Below are 21,903 nucleotides of genomic sequence, written 5' to 3'. Positions count from 1 at the left end.
AACAGCAACTCCATGCGCTCAACGTAGGCAGACCACGTTTCATGCTCCGGCTTGAACTCGTCCGGTCTTTGGGAAAAGTGCGCCATTTTCACAAACTAAACCGATTTATCTCGTCGCCAATTATGAGGTGTACTTAAATAACTAGGCAAGGCACGTGTTTTACCGCTTTATAAGTGAGATCTGGGCGTAACACAAAAGGCTCAACATGAGGGTATTACAGACTCAACTTTGTTATGACATGCGCAGAAGACACAATAGCTAACAACGGCAAGCCTTCAGGGTCAACCTTAATGCACATATTAATAGTATTAAATACACCACACATCATAAGAGGCACTCTTCCCCATCTGGATATTAAGACTTTGGAGACTATAGTTGAAGATTTGCTCAATGGGAGTAAGGGAGATGACTTAAAGGGCCCCTATTATGGATTACTATTACTATTATGTAGTGTGTAACTTAGCTCTAAATGAATGAAAACATCCTGCATAGTTTTAAATCTAAAAGTGCACCGTATAAAAATGTATTGTCTTTCAAAAGTAAGAGTCGACTGAGTCAATGAAATGAACTGTTTTTCAAACAAGTCATAAGCCGTTTCGTTGTGACGTCAAGACAAAACATTAGCATATTGCCCGCCCACTTATTGCGCGCGCAGATACCAGGGAAAACTTGAACCTCAAACCTGCAGCTGATTCCTGTGGATACTGGATAGCATCATGTCGAGAAGATGCTGTCCTCTACAATTTGAAGGTAAAGCCAGTTTTTTTTTTCACTGCCCAAGGACGAGCATGTGAAGAATCAGTGGTTAAAATTCATCTTTACCATGATATCACAGCAGTATAATCCTAAATTTTTGCTGTGTTCCCTTTATTTCACTGACAACTGCTTCTCAAATCTCGGAGTTCAATGCAGGATAAATTTTCAAAAACGCTTGCTCTTGAAAGATGGTGTTAAAAAAATACTTAGTTTTGAGTTTTATATTGTGTAGGTCTCCTGCTAACTGGCTAACTCACATAACGTGAGCATGTCTCACTGTCTTTCTTAAATACTTCTGCTAATCAGTTTGTGGGCCACTATTACCTATATCTGTGTCTATTAATGCTGATTGTCTGTCGTTCTCACTACTTTGAGGAAAGATTAAGCATGGAGCAAGATTTGTTTTACCAATGCTTATGTTACATCAGTCATTCACATCAGTCATTCACGCTAGAGCTCAGCTAATGCATACATTGCATACATGCCCTGTTATTGATACAGTTTCCATGTGTTCACCGCAATATATTACAAAAATACTCTGTAAATAAATTAGTACAAGTAAAATAATCGGTTTGTTGATGGACATGCACTTGCTGATGGTGAGGAATTATCTCATAATGTACCTCAAACTGAGTAGTGTATCACTGAGAAACAGAGTCCTGCTCGAGTCGTCCTTGTGATGGAGGTTCGGGTTGAATAACTAGTTCTTCCAATGTTTCATCATCGGACTTGCACTCCCATTGATATGGTAAAATCGACATTATTGTTTGTTACTGTCTTTACGGGTTAGGAAGCCTCAGGACAGCTGACGTTGTTATAGCAATGGGCGTTTTTGTTTTCGACACGCGCGCTGTACACGATAAACCAATCACAACAGACTGAGCTGTCTGGCCAATCAGAGCAGAGTAGCTCGCAGAAAGGAGGGATTTAGAGAGATTGATTCATTTGACGAGTCATTTGAGAATCATTGAAAAATGTGGTGATGTGCAAATGTATATTATGAGGAAATTAAACAGGTTTTTTTACCTTTGATGCATGTAAGCCTGTTGTAGGAGACTACGAAACAACATTAGGAAATTTTAAAATAGCATAATAGGGGCAATTTAATGTACATCAAAGAGGATGACATCAGACATCTCTTGTCCATAGTTGATTGGAGAAATATACTACAAAGATTCAACAACAGAGGTAAATATTTTAATTTAAATAGTGTAAATAAATAGTCTACATCTAACATGTTGTTGAGCAAGAGATCCTATGTATGAAAACAAAAGCATGTACATAATTTATTTTGATAATTTCCAGGTTTTGGATTTTACTACCAATATTTTAGCCTGGTATATACCTGATAACCCATAGCTCTATTAATGTATGCCTAATTTTTATTTTATTTTTTGTTAATATTTTTCAGCTATAGACTTATATTAACTTTGTGAATTATAATATTAGCCAAATACTGCTGCTGAGGTGATTCTTTGAAGAGCCTCATCAATTGCTCTGGCATCACAACTTCTTAAACCTGGGGTCAAGTGCAGCGGTTTCTGACAGCACGTGATTATATTCCATTCTGTGGAACTTTCTGTCCATTGATGAACATAGGGTGTCCATCAACTCTATCACTTATCCTGTGGTTACATTTGTTTCTCTCTGGAAGTTGGCTGTGATTCGCTGCAGACCCTTACATTGGAGTATTATTTTTGAGGCTGTCACATAGCTAATATATATATTTATACACACACACACACACACACACACTCACCTAAAGGATTATTAGGAACACCATACTAATACTGTGTTTGACCCCCTTTCGCCTTCAGAACTGCCTTAATTCTACGTGGCAATGATTCAACAAGGTGCTGAAAGCGTTCTTTAGAAATGTTGGCCCATATTGATAGGATAGCATCTTGCAGTTGATGGAGATTTGTGGGATGCACATCCAGGGCACGAAGCTCCCATTCCACCACATCCCAAAGATGCTCTATTGGGTTGAGATCTGGTGACTGTGGGGGCCATTTTAGTACAGTGAACTCATTGGCATGTTCAAGAAACCAATTTGAAATGATTCGAGCTTTGTGACATGGTGCATTATCCTGCTGGAAGTAGCCATCAGAGGATGGGTACATGGTGGTCATAAAGGGATGGACATGGTCAGAAACAATGCTCAGGTAGGCCGTGGCATTTAAACAATGCCCAATTGGCACTAAGGGGCCTAAAGTGTGCCAAGAAAACATCCCCCACATCATTACACCACCACCACCACCAGCCTGCACAGTGGTAACAAGGCATGATAGATCCATGTTCTCATTCTGTTTACGCCAAATTCTGACTCTACCATCTGAATGTCTCAACAGAAATCGAGACTCATCAGACCAGGCAACATTTTTCCAGTCTTCAACTGTCCAATTTTGGTGAGCTCGTGCAAATTGTAGCCTCTTTTTCCTATTTGTAGTGGAGATGAGTGGTACCCGGTGGGGTCTTCTGCTGTTGTAGCCCATCCGCCTCAAGGTTGTGCGTGTTGTGGCTTCACAAATGCTTTGCTGCATACCTCGGTTGTAACGAGTGGTTATTTCAGTCAAAGTTGCTCTTCTATAAGCTTGAATCAGTCGGCCCATTCTCCTCTGACCTCTAGCATCAACAAGGCATTTTCGCCCACAGGACTGCTGCATACTGGATGTTTTTCCCTTTTCACACCATTCTTTGTAAACCCTAGAAATGGTTGTGCGTGAAAATCCCAGTAACTGAGCAGATTGTGAAATACTCAGACCGGCCCGTCTGGCACCAACAACCATGCCACGCTCAAAATTGCTTAAATCACCTTTCTTTCCCATTCTGACATTCAGTTTGGAGTTCAGGAGATTGTCTTGACCAGGACCACACCCCTAAATGCATTAAAATGTAGAAATAACTGCTTACTGTACCTCTCTCCACTGATCTCCAAAGTAACCTGCTCAAAGGACTCCAGGACTCTGCACGCCTCCTCCACCACCTCCCATTCTTCTTGGGTCAGAGGATCAACAGGTGCATTGACAATAGCCAGGGTAGAGATGATGGCATCCTTTGACTCATAAAACCGTTTCAACATATAACATTTTTTTGTTTAGGCCTTAGCTCAGGCATTCCCATCTGGCGTTGTGTAGACTTAAGTTTTTCAGCACCTACTGTGCTCCTGTGGAAGTATTCCACAGCTGCCACAGCTGCTGTCCACAGTGGGCTTCATCACCTTCAGAGCATCTCTTACAATCAGGTTGATTGTGTGGGCAAGACATGGATGATGGGTCCACTTTAAAAATTTCACGGCTTTGGTTATGTTAGCTGCATTGTCAGTAACACAACAGACCACTTTTCCATCTACATGCCATTCTTTTGCCACTCTGCCAAGTTCAATGTCCAAATGTCAAATTCCACCATCTTTTCTGTGCTTGTTGCAAAAAAAATGTTTTGGCAAATCTCCCTACACCATAAATCATCACTACTCAACATTCAGCACCCCATTTGGCCGATACAGATTCCTGAAGATGCCTTTTGGCATAAACTTGGCTTTTGGAAGTTTTTCAACGTTCAATGGAACAAATTTTTGCTGGATACCCATGTGCTGTCATAGTAGATAATATATTGGTTGGTGGACACACAGAAAAGGAGCACAACGACAACCTAGAAAGAGTGCTGGAAATCTCAGGCTAAATCCGCTGAAATGCAAATTCAGACTTACAGAAGTAAGCTATGTGGGCCATGTCTTCAGATCAAAGACTAAAGCTATCAGTGAAATGCCAGAGCCCACAAATTCCACAGAGAATTTAAAACTATGCTCAAAACTCACTTGTTTTCTGAATATACCATTCTCAAGTTGTATTACATTTTGTTGTGTCTGATTGTATTCTGCTGAATGCTGCCCCGTCTACATAATTCTCATTTACTGTACTTTTTCTCTCATCTATCTACTGTTGTTTTGTTTGTTATCATTGTACATTGCCATTATTATTGCTTGTTCATTGTAAAGCATCCTTGAGCCCTGGAAAGGTGCTATATAAATAAAAATTATTATTATTATAATTATTATTATTACTACTACTACTACCGCTCTCCAGAGATTTCTCGGCATGGTCAACTACATGGGCAAGTTCATCCCTAATCTCAGTGACATATCTGCCCCTCTCTGCCAGCTAACACACAAAGACACAGTATGGTGTTGGCTGCAACAGCACCAGAATGCTTTCAATGCCTTGCGAAAGTGCCTAACATGCCCCCCTGTCCTGTTGTACTACAACGCTGACAAGCCCGTCACCTTAACATGCGACTCCTCACAGTTTGGTTTAGGAGCGGCATGCCTGCAGGACAGTAAGCCTATCACTTACACTTCACGGGTCCTCACGCAAACTGATATGCGATATGCGTAAATAGAAAAAAAAGGTACTTGCTGTGGTTTTTGCTTGCACAAAGTTCAACGTTTACATCTACGGAAAACCTGTGACTATTGAAACGGACCACCAGCCTTTGGTGACAATCATCAAACGTCCAATACACAGCACTCCTGCCCAACTCCAACGAATGTTGCTACAGCTCCAACGATACAACATCACCCTAGTCTAAAAAAAAGGAAAGCACATTTACATAGCAGACCCTTGTCATGAGTCCCACAAGCATCTGTACAGCATCAGTCCAAGGAGGAAAACCATTACCTTTGAGGTAATGAATGTCTGCAACATCTCACCATCACGCATGGATGAACTTAAACGCTGCACAGCAGATGACTCTACCCTACAAATGCTTGTGAATACTATCAGACAAGGATGGCCAGCCAAACTGCACAGTGTTCCCCCAGCAATGCGTCCGTTTTACCCATACAGACATGAACTGATCACTGACGATGAAACTGTGTGGAAAGGCCACAAAGTTGTCATACCAGAAACACTTCAGCCTGAATACACACAAATTGTACATAGGGTTCACCCTGGAGCTGAATCCACCAAACGACGTGCCCGTGGCATATTCTTTTGGCCTAGCATGACAAAAGACATTGATGCTTACATCACATCTTGCGCCACATGCAACAGCACCAAACCCCACCAGCAGAAAGAGCCCCTTCAGCTGTATGATGTTCCAAGTCTACCATGGTCAACAGTGGCAGCTAATATCTTTGAGTGGAACAGTAATCAATACTTGGTGCTTGTCGACTCCTATTCAGGCTGGTACGAATTAAATCAGCTCCACAATCTGACTTCAGCAAGTGTCATACTGAAGCTGAAGAGACATGTTTCTGTTCATGGGTCACCTCAAACCCTCTTCATAGACAATGGGATCATGAGTAATGAGTTTAAAGATTTCACAATGGCCTGGGACTTCGTTCACAAAACCAGCAGCCCAAACTACCCACAATCAAACGGCCTAGTGGAGCGCACAGTTTGTAGCGCTAAAGTTCGTAGCAGTTCGTATGCATGTGCACGCCGTCAGCGTTTTCACAGTTCTCTTTTGAGAAAGGTCACTTTGTATTGCGTAGCTAATACTACTTATTTTCAGATTTCAGTAAAGGGATCCTCCATAGGGAGAGACTAGTTGGCACTTCAGCACTGCGTTGTCATCGGGTCCAGGCGAAGGTACTTCGTCAGATCTGGATACAGCCTGGATCCGGCAGGCTGCGGGAAAACCTCTGGATAAACAAAGACACTAAAATTAGCGTAGATGCGTAAAGCTTTTCAAGAAACTAATGAAAATATACATTGAAACTAAATAAATTATCTCTGAAACTGAAAAAGAATAAATCGCAGGCAAATTTTTTGACTTCGTTTTTAATACACTGCATGTTTTGCTAACTATTTCTCATATTTCAATCGCTGATCTGAACTTACAAATGCGCTTCCAGAGTTTTCTTTTCCACTTCTGAAGTTTTCGTTTACGCTCCCTGAGTTTTCGTTCGCCGTTCTGACACATTTCTCTCGTGGGGGCGGGGCTAGTAGCAGTGTGTTCTCATTGGTTACTGAGTTTTTGATTGACAGCTTCGTGACCTGGAAGTGAAGACGTCAGTAGTGTGTTTATGTGTGGATGTGAGCATCTGTAATTGCAGCTTTCGATTTCATTTTAGTGATATTAAGTTTATATCTGTATTTATTTGCTGCTACACTATATTGTTGAGATTATTTCTTATAGAAGGAATAGTACAGACGAATGATATTTATTAGTCATCGTCGCTATATCAGGAGGATACTGGATAACGTTAGCCTACTCGTGGTAAATCTGATTTTTTTTTCATTAATACTATACTAATACTATTTATAATACAGTACTGGCTTTTTTCAGGTGGAGAGGCATTTTAGAGCTCAGTGAGAGCCCATAACATTATATAATAACTATGTTAGCCCAATCATTACATGACTTGTTTATTTACATTCGGTTACAGTCTTCGATTAGATCATATTTGCTTCGATTAGATCATATTTTCCCCCAGCCACCCCAAACAACATTGGGCCGATGCCATAGGACCAGAGCGCTGTCAATCACTGCCTGATTCAACTTTGGCAATGTAAAGCCTTTTTTACCATGCCAATAAAGCTATTTAAACCTGAATTTCTCAATTGCTGATTAATTTGCGATGCAGAGTTTTTGAAAGAGGAGAGACACGACTTGACCACAGACCATGTCTCTGTTCGTAATATGTAAACACTCAATTATTTTGAAGTATCGCCCTGGCTGCAATATTTATTCTGATTACTTTTTTGTGATAAAGATGACTGATAAAGCTATTATATGTATCTAGTATGAGTAACAAAATGCTTTTTCTGTGTCCATATTTGACTAATAATAATGAAAAAAAAGTGCACTTCAAATGAACATTTCTGAGAAAAATTTTTAATCTTTAATAGTCTTTAATAATAAATATATGTCCAAATTAAAAACTTAATACATGCAAGTAATTATGACTGAAAACATCCAGCAACTAGGGAATACACAGCCATGGATACATGTTTAAATATAGGGCTATACAGCCATCTACTGGTTACACAACCGTATTACAGATGATAAATGCTGCTTGACTCCGAGGTAAATATTTAGTACTGTAAAATCCCTTAAATACATATATATAATAAATATTTTAAGTCTGCAACTTGTTACTGTATGTGGGAGTTCAAAGCAGTTTGTATTGTTAGATTATAATACATTTCCTCTCTCATTTTCCAGGGAGTGGAGCAACTTTTCCATAAATAAAATTCTGATGCTGACACAGAGGATGGAGTGATACTATCCCTATCAGACAATAATCTTACTTTGTTCAGACACATCACCTTTGAATGATTGGGATCTTGATCTTCAGACACCTGATTTATTTTAATATAAACTAGCAAATATTTCAATTTCCTCTAGATTAAAACAAACATTCACAAGTACACAAGAGGTTTCACTTTATTCTTATTAATCTATGCTGATCTTGGATTAGCATACCAACAGCATATGAATGTTGAGGGGATAGTTCACCCCAAAATAAAATTCTCTCTTATATTACTCGCCCTCATGCTGTCCCAGATGCATTTTACTTTCTTTCTACAGATAAACACGAATTAAGATTGTAAGGAAAGTAATCCATCTCTGCGAGTCCTAAAGACGCTTTAAAAACCACACACAGTGAGTGTGACGGTAATCCATGCGACCTCAGTGAATGAATCAATGCCTTCTGAAGTCAAACAATAGGCTAGATAAGAAAAATACTAATAATATCACTGTTTTAACTATTAAAAATCACTTCAGACCAACTATCTTACGTACATGGGTTACAATCCACTTGTATTATGGACTCACAGAGATGGATTATTTCCTTAAAAATCTTTGTCTATGTTTATGTCAAGAAGAAAGTCATATACATCTGGGATGGCATGAAGGAGAGTAAATGATGAGAGAATTCTCATGTTTTGGGTGGACTATCCTCGTACTGCTTGTGTCCAGTCACTGCTTTGTTACTTGTACTGCAACAGGAACTGCTCAAAGAATCATTGCAACATTTAAAATGTACATGAATTTTTAAAATGTATTCTGTATTTGTAATTGTGCATTTTGTATAGTAATGTATATCATGATAATACTGCGCATTACATGTATATTATGCAGTTAATGTTTTGTGGATTCTGGTCTTTCCGGTCACAACATAATTGCATCCAAGACCTTCACTCTGATACTTGTGTATATGCTTTAGTGACAATAAATAATGTACATTTATTTGAATTCATATTTTCAATTGCATTCATTTAACTGGTTGTATAAGTCACGATTGAAACGGTTGATGATTGTTAAAATATATTTACAATTTTAAATGTTAGAAGATAGTGTTAATTAAATGAAATAACTAAATACAATTATCAATTAAAAAAATGGCAACAAGAACATTCTTTGTGTGACATATGTAATGAAATGCCCTTTGAGGTCTGTATCTGACAGCAGGCCACGATTGTAATTTTCATATTGTTTAAATTCCTCTTATTTAAGTGATCATTAATTTTGATGGTGTAAACGTATATCATGCTAACAATGAGTAGTGTGATGGCCATGGTTGCCAAGCTTGATTACCTGGTTGAAGTTTGACTTTCTTGACGGCTGAATATATCACACACGTTTGCTAGTATTCTCTTTAAATTGTAACAGCTGAACCTAATCAGAGCCTAACATGCAAAAGAATCATCAGGAATAAACAAATATTCTCTGAAAACATTGGACACTACAATATTTTAAGTATTATATACAGTACTTTAATGTAGGCCTACAATTACACCTGAATAGACTTAATAGATCTCTTGTGCTCCTAAAAGCTTCTGCCAACTAAGTAGTAGCAGCAGGTAAATACAGATAAAATTAAAAAACAAACATAACTTAATATCACTAAAATGAAATAGAAAGCTGCGATTACAGACACTCACATCGACACAAACACACCACTGACGTCTTCACTTCCAGGTCACGAAGCTGTCAATCAAAAACTCAGTAACCAATGAGAACACACTGCTACTAGCCCCGCCCCCACGAGAGAAATGTGTCAGAACGGCGAACGAAAACTTCTTTGTAAGCGCATTTGTAAGTTCAGATCAGCGATTGAAATATAAGAAATAGTTAGCAAAACATGCAGTGTATTAAAAACGAAGTCAAAAAATTTGCCTGCGATTTATTCTTTTTCAATTTCAGAGATAATTTATTTAGATTCAATTTATATTTTCATTAGTTTCTTGAAAAGCTACGTTCATTATTATTGGCACAAGAATAATTCCATATCTCACCGCTGTCAGCCTAGTGACACTTAAAGTTCCCTCTTTAGGGAAATCATGGTATTTTATTAATTCCTCAATACCCTTGTTTTCATAACATTAATTTTTAACTTTATTTTTCATTATAACTACTTCTCACAGTATTCCTCGATCAAATGGTTAGTCTGAAAATCCCCCAAAAAAATTTTATCAGTATTGTCTCAGTCCCACTTATCTTTACTGTTTTTCACAAACCAAAATATTATGTTACTCGGATCTCAAACCCTTAAGACAGCCATATAGCTGTTTTCTTCTTTAACCTTTATTACCTAAATTGTAGTTTTCTTAGACATCTAATGTCATACATCCATTTAATGGATTGAGAAATAAAACTTTTTTTTTAGAAGTTATATCCACTCCTCCTTTGTTCGCCCACTGGCCTTTCATAAAAATAAGGGGGCCCTCTCTGGATAATTTGGATAGTGACTTTGCCAATGTGTCACTTTGTCTCTCTGCCATCAAGTCTATTATTTTTATGTTTACCATTATGATCCCACCTAGGTGTCTTATTTAAATTTAGACAAGAGTTTTTACCCATAATGGATGACAATCTTAAACTTCACAATTCCAATTTACATTAATACTAATCCAGAGAGTAGTTCAGATCAACATCATAAATGACAATAGTAGTCATAATTACCAGTAGCTGTTATGATGCAGAGCAGGAAGCAGGAAGCAGGAAACAGGATCCAGATGCAGCAGTGTTTTTATTAAATAAACTTGAATTATGACAAAGACTAAGAATAAACTTGAACTAAGACAAAGACTAAGACTCCGGGACAGAACAGGCAACATAACAACATCAAGAACTCACAAAGACTGAACTAGACACATGGCTTAAATACAAAGGGAAACAAGCTAAACAAGATAACAAGGGGGCGTGGCTAATCAGAGACACCTGGGAAGACTAATCAACATAATGGGAGACAGCTAAACATGAAAAGACAGGGGAACACATGACAGACAAGAACAAGACACAAACCCACACCGTGACAGCAGACAGAGCTGGAAAACCAATCCAATTAAAGCTTGTCCCATGTTCTGTATCGTCTTTTCATCAGATTGACTCAGAATTATCAGCTTCTTTAAAATTTGTCGTTTCACTTAATGATAAAACACTCATTCCAGAGGTTAATGACACAATATTCACAAAATCAGGAAATAATAGTACCACAATAACACATACAAGACATGAAGTGCTGTCACCATCACACGCACTCATTCTAGACACACAGGTTAAATGCTCATTTTCAATGTTCACTTTTTTATATTAACTCTAAAAATATTTACTTCACATTTTTCTTTCGGTTTTACTTAATTTTACATAGTCTCTTTACCAGTTTCAAAGCATTTCTGTTCATTATTCATTTGATTTTAGAAAAGTCAGCTGGGTTGTTTTGGTTCATTATCATTATTTTGCTTCAGCTTGCTTTAGCAGGCGGATAACATAAAGACAGACAGAGTACCATCCCTTCCTCCACTCAAGCAGTCTCTCTCACTATACACAAATAATCTTTTCAACAGCCTCCTAAGACTGTAGCTAAATGAATCATAGTCTAGAACCCTTAATAGTTCACAAATGTTAAAATACAAATGTTTAACTCAAATTAGAACCATTACAACAATCTAAAATACATTATGCTATGAGCATTTCTAAGGTTATCTATAGTTTAAATACTCAATTCACCTAACCTTTGTTATCCAGAAGTTTCTCTCGACTCATCACAAGCTGTCTTCATCTTTATCCACCACCATGTCTAACGACCTTCAGCAGTTAAAAATCTTATAGACATATTATTTCAATATCAACAGTTCTATAAATTGTTCCCTTGACCATAAGGCAACCAGCATCATGTTCCTGACATAAATTAAGTTTTGTTACTGTCTCCACAACAAATAATGACAATCACCTCACGGTCTCAGCTGGCTCTTGAAAGCCCATTCCCATCAGCTCTTTATCTATAATCTCCATCAGGGTGTTGTCCCCTGGCATAGTTGCAGACGCTTGTCACAATGAAAAACAAGTCATCCAATGAATGCGGTTTCTGGTGAGTGGTATGGAGGAACTCACATTTCTGGGTCAGACTGCCGTAACTTCTCACAGCTCATCTCCCCTTAATGATTTAAGGATGCTGCTGGCCTCACAGTCGCTCCGCTCCACTCTCATACCCATCTCACATAAAACACCTCCATCAGGAGATGCCCAGTGTCGGCGTGACCCCCTGCCTTAGGTTGACCTCTGGCCAAAGAGGATCTTACCCGTCCCTGAGTAATCACTTCGTGCACACTGGTAACCGCTCTTCCCCATAACAGAATCTTTTACCGTTTTCTTCAACATAATCAGTTGTTTTCTGGAGCTTAGGGAAGGCACATTCAAGAGTCACCAGAGCCATCAGGTTGCCTAATAGTATTAACACAGGGAGACAGGTTAATAACAGCAGTATTTAATCGCTTAAATCTTTTAAACATCTTCAAATCAGCAAAATCGCAATACTGAGATTATACTCAGTGAATTTAGTTATCACAACCGTCTATACAGTGTATTGTTACATCTGTAGCCGGAGCCATCGGCCCTGTATGGTGGAGACAAAGAAGTTACTGGCCCTGAACTAAACTAGTTAAAAACATCACTTCTATCATTTAAGACGTCTTTAAAGTCATTCAGTTTTACTTTTAAAACATTTACAAATTTCCCTTTAAATGTATGAAATCTGAACTGCCTGTAGCATGATTTCTTTTAACATCTCCATGTCTATGGTTTTCAACTAAAACACTGTGCCTTACTATAAATAGCGTATTATCACTTATGACACAGGCTCAGATAACAGCTTTTAGCTGACATTGAATGAGAGAGACTCTGAGGCATTCAGGGCTGGTACACTGCACTCTCATAAACTTCTAAAATCAAACTTTATCTACCATCTTTTAACTCTAGCCCAGCGTAAGGCATCTTTGCCAGAAATGACAATGGCATAATTTTTATATTTGTCTTTTGCCCACATCAGGGAATTTAGACATTACAAATCACACAAACCAGATTCAGATAAGCAAACTGTTTCAGCCAATCACAAGCTTATCTTTTGAAAGCAAAACATCAGCTCCTAGTTCTTTCATGGTCAACACTATTCCTCCACGTTCAAAACACTAACAAGCTGTTTGTTTAATCAGATGCCTTTCTACACATTTTAATAACTGTTAATCCAGTAATACTGCTTCTACTTATTTGATCAATTCACTTATAAAAAATATTATTATAGATCTTTCCTTCAAAAGGAGTCCCTTAAGACTTCAATCTTTTGACCTTGTTTTTATCTCTTATTCTTTCTTAGACGAAAACTTTGATATCGCCATTTAAACACTGTTACTTTCACATTTTTTTCACCTTCTGCGTGGCCATTTACAATTACGGGCTAAATGGCCCTGCTGACCATAATTAAAACAACTCTCTTTGCCTATAGTTTGATCACTATGAGCTTGCGAACGGCTCCAACTTACTACACACCCTTGAAGCAGTGTGTCCCAATCAGGAATGTAAACAGAGCCACTGATAAGCAGTTCTCTGTATTCTTTTGACAGTCCACCAGTGGTGGATTCAATTACAATAGCCGAATCATAATCTTCATCATTATCATTGGCAGCACATTAATTTTCATAAGCTGCACAGAAAATCACTCCATATCCTAAGGGGTTTTCACAATGTTTCTGTTTAACATGAATCACATTTGTCCAAGGAAATGATCCCCGACCCATAATTACATTTACTTGCTTTTTGTAATCATCGGAAGAAATGTTCAGTTTCTTTCTTTGTTTAGCCAGTCAAGTTTTTGTTTAAATTTCCAAACAGAATCAAAACCCTGACTACCCATTTTCTTATTAATTTCACATTTCTTTGAAGTCAGAGCTTCAGAGCGCAGCTGCTTACAGCGTTTGCTCTCTTCTGTCTCACTATTTGTTTCAGGACTGTTCAGGTTATTGATCAAGTTTACTCAATTTGTCTGCCATATCTTAATCACAGTTCAAACTCACCTGAAGTTATTGCAGAAATGGAGGCGGCGATCTTTGAACAACACAGCTTGGCTTCTGCGTGATGAAACTGCAAAGTATACTCCAACATGACAGTTACATATACTGGTCCACGCCAGTTTGGGTCACAACTTTTTTATTTTTCTCTCGGAATCATTCCTGATGCATCCCTGGCAAACAACCCTATTTTTGTTAGTATCCCTAACTGCCTGATTCACTAAATTCGGGGACCCCCTATCTGAGATGGAAGAGATGGAGTAGGTTTGCAGCGCCCTGGACCTTCAATCCAGGGACGTACTCTGCTGGGGTGTTGCCACCAACAATGCCCAGCGGGGCCCCCACAGAGTACGTTTCGCTTGCGCTGTCTGCTCTTGTTAACTTTAAACAATGCTATCAGCGACTTCTTATACTTTTAACTTAGTATAATTAATCTTCACTCTCCTCGTCGGAGTGAAGCTCTTCCGTTCCCCTTCACAATCTCTTCCATTCAGACCGCACTACCAAATAATTCTTTCTACCTTGTTTGCTGATTTGCCAGGGGTGTCACCAAGAATAATTGCCCGCATCATCCACCATTACTGTTAGGGGTTAACAGTTTAGGACCCAAGGACCAGATGTTTGAAAGAAGACCCGGAGTCAGAATTATAACAAAATTGAAGAAAAGTTTTACTGAAGATAGTTTGCAGTTTCATCAGCAGAAGTCAGCTTCAAAACTCATACAGGAGTTTGTAGGCCACCCCGCTTACAGTTACAAAGATCACAGCAGTTATACCATTTCCAAGGTCTAAGCTACGTCATTGCTTACAGGCTGAATGATTCTGATTGGCTAAGAAATTGATAAACATAGTCATTTTCCACACATATACAGATAGACAGAAGCATATCTCCATAGATTATGCCGCTGACACTCAGACCCTGAAGTTAGGCACACCATGACCTTCCAGGTCGCAGATTTGGGTTGCTGGGTGCCAGCATGTCTTGAACAACAACTCAGTCAATCTCCAACAATGCCATTGGTTCCTTAACCTATAAGCAAGAAGACTAACACACACACACCGACACACATCTTTTCCAAGGTTGGATTTGGCCAGGCTCTAACTATAAACAGGAGTCTCGTCTCAAAACATCAAGATAACAAGTTCTTTCTCTCAGGATAGGACACTATAGTCTAAATGGAAAATATAGGCTTTAACTGACAAATGGTCCCTTAAACTATAGACTTCAATGACCCCTATATGTTTTAACACGTTAAAGACCTTTCTCAAACACAAAACCAGTCCCTATTTCATTTCTGGAAGCCGGGATAAATAAGCAAGCATTGTTACTGCATTCAGATATCAAATACTGACATTAAAGAATATATGAAAAGAACATTTCAGTGATCACACTGGTAACTTCTATAACAAAGTAAAATCTCCAGAGAAGTTATTCAACTCATTTGATATTTAGAACGAAAAATATTGATTAATACCTTGATTATAATCACTCATTACATATACATTGAAGCAGCAGTGAATTCCAATCCACCCCCTTCACGTGCTTGGTTGATCATGTATTATCAGGGGGCGTAGCTATGTGGTGGCCATGGGTGGCCAGTGTCACCCCTGATTGAAGCTTGGCCACCCCTATTGTGCAAAGCACTTTTGACAACACTGATAAACAGGTGACTTTTTCTTCTCTATGACGCAAACAGTCTGCTCTATTCAGACAGAACAGCTTCGAACAGCCATACGTCACAAACCTCTGTGTGTACAAGGCTAGGAGTGAGCTGTAAAATTTAATGTCGGTAGCGTTTACTTGCGAAGTTCAGTGCAAGCCGAGTAAGCAACGCAAGAGAGACGGTGATGTTATTTACCTATTTCACTACCTATTCGTGAAATTTTGTTAAAATTGAGGTTTCATCATGAGAAACAAATGTTAGCTTACAATTAATTGCATAATCTATCTAATGTTAGCTAAAGTTACTGCAAATGCTAGCTAGCGAAAACATTTTTGAATAATGTTGCCAGATAAACATTGTTTAAATTAACAAGGTTTGGTGAGTTTAGTGCAGTCTCGGGTGTCTTGGGGTTTGTATTCGTTTATGATCTATAATTTCTGTAGAATTTGCTTTTGGTAGGCTACAGCAATGTCAGAGTCAGTAGTGAATTTTTTTTGGACACCCAAATAAAATCACTGGTTCTGAATAAAATCACATTCTGACTAAGCCCCTGTGTATTATACAAGCAAGAATGCAATGTTTCCCGAATATCCACAAGATTGCAAATATAACATTGGTTTTATACATCAGTTCAACAAACGAAAGGTTAATATAAAGAGATGTCCATTTTAAACACAGTTTTCTCAGTATTTTTTGCTCTATTTTGCAACGAAATAATAGTTCCAATGAAAGCCACAGAAGAACTGAGGTGTTTCGTAAACGAATCTGCGGCTTTGAACAAATCGTGAGAGTCAATGATTCAATTACCGATTCATAAATAGGCATTTTCAGACCTGTAGATCGTTTGCTTTGTTTCAAAACAGGGACTTTATTTGTTACAGTGTTTCATTTTCTTCTTGGTTCAGTTTGCTTCCACAAGGCAACATTTCAAAGCATACCAAAATGTGTTTATTCAAGTCACATGCAAGTAAAACTGTCCTCTTATTGGTCAGAGTTCCCTCTGCGTCGTCTATCAAGATGATTGACAAGTTCGCTCCACAAGCTTTTTTGTAACAGACACACATGCAAACACTAGCCTTATAGCCGTCATTCTCGCATTATTATATAGCCTATAATATATATATATATATATATATATATATATATATATATATATATATATATATATATATATATACAGGCCGTGCAGAATTATTAGGCACGTTGATTTTCTGATCATATTTTATTCCCAGGAACATTTTGCCAATTCCAAACCATATTAATCTTAATAACTACTATTAATTTTGTATTTAATCATTTATAAGTGATATATAATTGTTCATGAAGGCTGAAAATGAAAAATGCCTTATTTTCAGGTGTGCAGAATTATTAGGCAAGTTTTCTTTTTCAGATAAAATAAGCCAAAAAAGAGATTTAACTCAGACTGAAAAGTAAAAACTTATTAAATCCCCATGAGAAGAATGCAATACTAATGCAATACTAGAGATTGCAGTTAAGGCATGACCATTGGACAGTGAAATGCTCATTGGGTCAGCAGGGTCAGACAAAAACAGGTGGAGAAGAAAAGACACATGTTAACTGCAAAAGAATTAAGAATTAAGGTGAAGAATTAAGTGTGAAACCATCAGGAACCCTTTAGTCTTCAGCGCCACCATTTTCCAGAGCTGCAACCTACCTGGAGTCTCCAGAAGTGCAAGGTGTCAGGGTCTCAGAGACTTAGGTTAGGCAAAGAATCCTAAAAAATGACCCCCACTTAATAAGAGTCACAAGCTGAAGTGTAATAAAATACATGAAGACTGTTTTTTTATAGGCTTTATAGACAGACAGATTGAGAGTGATTCTTGAAGGACCAGCACCACATCCTCTTCTACCACTATTTGAAGAGCAATAGTGTAGGAGGAGTACATCAAATTCCACAGCATGCGTTTTTCAAACAACCCATAATAGCAGGAACCCAATAACCCATAACCCCAACAGGAAGTCGGCTATTTAGGGTTGTTTGGAAACGCTTGCTGTGGAATTTAATGTACTCCTCCTAGGAAATACATCGATTCGCCTCCAAACTCGGTCAGCGTGAAGTCAAGGCATTGAGGATGCTAAATTGCGGACGGATCTTTGATATCTTGAACGGTTTGGCCGTGGCGAGGAAATGAATTTATGGCGAGAAAAGAGAGACACGAAGTGTTATAACTTCTGCATACATTAACTGATCTTGATAAAACTTCAGCAGTGTGTTTGTGATAAGAGGCCGATCAGATGGACGTAACTATTGTGAGTCAAAGTTATAGCGCCACCAACTGGCAGCAGGAAGTGTGTCACTTTCAATATGCTTTTGACAAAAGTGGGGGGGTTAGTTTTAACTACAGTAAAAAAACTCAGTTCATATATTGATCTCATCGACCCGGACAACTTTCTAATTTAAAGTCATTAGCTCTGACCATCATGAAGTCAGATTTTTTGGTTTGAATGTGGATTTTTTTTGGATATTTCAGACTCTGAGTTTTTAGCTACTCTTCCAAACTGGCTTATTTTATTCACACCAAACTTTTTAAAAATGATGAAAATACATTAAAGATGCTAAATTGTGAACGGATATTAAACATCTCAAACCGTTTTGCTATAGTGAGGGACTAAGGTAATGTACAAAAATTAAACACTAAAAGCCTCATCTTCTAAAAATTTAATTATACACCATTTATTTCTATATAAAAGTATTCAAATATCACAACCAAACCCATTTTATTCTTTTTTTTTTTCAATTTAATAATTATTTATAAGTTTAAAAATAGTAATTGTACTATTTAGTCCCATAAAAGTCAAGTCATACATAGGGCTATACTGCCCTCTTGTGTTCAAAATCAGGTAGGCCTATTGTATTTACATAAAAATATACTAGGTATGTGACAGTGAGAATATTTTACCACCGGTTAATCGACGTGTGACACCGCTGGGGACTTTTGAAACGAAAGTAAAATATGTTCGTCCGCACTGACATTGATAGTGATTGAGCGGGCGTTTCAAATGAATTCCTATGGAAGTAGAAATTAACTGAAAAACGTTCACTCTGTTCTGCTCGTTCCTCGTCGTGGATGCGCACCATTATGAATGCCCGTGCATCCATGAGCATTTTAGTTTAATTTTAAAATTAGCGCCTTTCGGGGGGTGGATTGCTTGAAATTATTTTACAAAAGCACAATGTTGTGTTTTATTGTGACTGTACACAAATATAAGTTAACACTTTGCAGTTTGAATGTCGTCCTGTATAATGACGTTTGTTTTTATGTGTCCACTGTTCCATCGCGCCCACGCCACTCACACACACACACACACACACACACACACACACACACATCGCAGCCTGTTCAGTATAGCCTTAATAAAATATAACAAATAACATCTCAAACGGTTTTGCTATAGTGAGGGATTAAAGTAATGTCAAAAAAGGAAACACTAAAAGCTTTATATCTTATAAAAATATAATTATACACCATTTATTTCTATATAAAATATATATATATATATATATATATATATATATATATATATATATATATATATATGTGTGTGTGTGTGTGTGTGTGTGTATATATATATATAAAAATATAGCTGCGAGCAGCGATGAAGGGCCAAAGCCGGCGGCACCGCCACCCCGGTGCCTTTAGGTAACTAAAGGCATCGGGGTTGCGGTGCCACCGGCTTGGGCCCGTAATCGCTGCTCGCAGCTATATTTATTATTGTTGTTCAAGGGTTCGGGGGCTTTTGGGGCCTTTAACATGCTCGAAAACTCATGAAACTTTGCACACAGGTCAGAACTCGCGGCCATTAGGGCCGAGCTGAAGCTGGTACCCGGGCGTGGCAGGGGTGCTCAACAGCGCCACCTAGAATGCAATCTGAAATCTTGGACACATACAAGAACGTATTAGTATGAAACTCGGTACACATATAGATCTCATCAGGCCGAACAACTTCCGCACTCTATGTTATTAGCTCCGCCCAACAGGAAGTCAGCTATTATGGGTTGTTTGAAAAACGTACGCTCTGGAATTTGAAATACTCCTCCTAGAGAATTCATCCAATCCCCTCGAAACTCGGTGTGCATGAAGTCAAGACATTGAGGATGCTAAATTGCGGACGGATTTTTGATATCTCGAACGGTTTGGCCGTGGCGAGGAAACGAATTTATGGCGAGAAAAGAGAAACAGGAAATGTGTTATAACTTCTGCATAAATTGACTGATCTTGATGAAACTTCAGCAGTGTGTTCGTTGTCAGAGGCCGATCACATTGATGTGACTATTGTGAGTCAAAGTTATAGCGCCACCAACTGGCAGCAGGAAGTGTGTTACTTTAAAAATTCTTTGAAATCACCCTCTTATTTTTACCCGATTTGCTTCAAACTTTATGTGTATAATGTAAACACACGGCAGATGTAGACCTGTGAAAAGATTTTTGATATCTTTAATACTGTTGCCATGGCAAAGCTTCAAACTTTAATATTCTTTTTTGATGCTTTTGAGACTCTTAACATACTTGAAATTGGATGAAACTCGACAGACACATCACATTTATTAGCCCGTAGACATGTGCAAAGTTTCAGAAACGGGCGTGGTGAGGGGCTCAGTAGCGCCACCTTTAGTCATAAGTGGGGGGGTTAGTTTTATCAACAGCAACAAAACTTGGTATGTGTATTGTTCTCATCAAGACGGACAACTTTCTAATTGACATTAACTATCTCCGACCAACAGGAAGAGAGATATTTTGGTTTGAATGTGGATTTTCTGAAGAATTTTCTCTCCCTCTCTCTGTGTCTCTGTGTGTGTGAGGGGAGGGGGGGATTTGACTATTCCTTTTATATTGTTAATCAAGGTTTCAGGGGCTTTTGGGGTCCTTAACGTGCTCAAAAACTCTTCAAACTTTGCACACAAGTCAGAACCCCCTGCCATCAGGGACGGGCAGGAGCTGGTACCCGGGCGTGGCTGGGGGGCTCAACAGCGCCCCCTTGAACGGGGTTCTAAAACTTGGTCCATATATCAAACACGCTTGCATGAATTAATATGAAACTCGGTACACATATAGATCTCATCGTGCCGAACAACTTTCCCCCGGTCAAGTTTTACGCCAGCCCAACAGGAAGTCGGCTATTATGGGTTGTTTGGAAAACGCTTGCTGTGAAATGTGAAATACTCCTCCTAGAAAATTCACCGTGTCCCCTCCAAACTCGGTGTGCATGTAGTCAAGACTTTGAGGATGCTAAATTGCGGACGGATTTTTGATATCTCGAATGGTTTGGCCGTGGCGAGGAATCGAATTTATGGCGAGTAAAGAGAAACACGAAGTGGAATAACTTCTGCATACATTAACTGATCTTGATGAAACTTCAGCAGTGTGTTCGTGGTAAGAGGCCGATCAGATGGATGTAACTATTGTGAGTCAAAGTTATAGCGCCACCAACTGGCAGCAGGAAGTATGTCACTTTCAACATGCTTTTGACAAAAGTGGGGGGGTTAGTTTTAAGTACAGTAAAAAAAAAAATAGTTTTTATATTGTTCTCATCAAGCCGGACAACTTTCTAATTTACATTCATTAGCTCCGGCCATCAGGAAGTCAGATATTTTGGTCTGAATGTGGATTTTTTTTGCAAAATCAGCCTCTGAATTTTTAGCCACTCCTCTTACACTATTTATTTTATTCCCACCAGACTTTTTCAACGTGATGAAAATACATTAAATATGCTAAATTGTGAAAGAATAATAAATATCTCAAACGGTTTTGCTATGGCGAGGGATTAAAATAATGTCCAAAAAGGAAACACCAAAAGCCTAAAATCTTCTAAAAATGTAATTATATACCATTTATTTCTATATAAAAGTATACAAATATCACAACTAAACCCATTTTATCCTGTTTTTAAAAAGAATTTTATTCTAATTTTATTCTAAAATTAAAAACAGTAAAGTAAAAAAAAAAAAAACAAGTCATACATAGGGCTATACTGCCCTCTTGTGTCCAAAAGCACATCAAAATAGTATATAAAACTTTTTACCAGGTAGGCCAATATTCTATTTAAAGATACATTTATTAGGTATTTATTAGGACCAGCACCACATCCTCTTCTACCACTATTTGAAGAATTCATCTTCCAGAACCAATCACGTTTTAATAAGTTTTGTGAGTTAATTTTTAGTCCATC

Source organism: Abramis brama (genome assembly GCF_963993115.1).
Source record: "Abramis brama genome assembly, chromosome: 15".
Lineage (NCBI taxonomy): Eukaryota > Metazoa > Chordata > Actinopteri > Cypriniformes > Leuciscidae > Abramis > Abramis brama.
Note: the sequence above shows the minus strand (reverse complement) of the source record.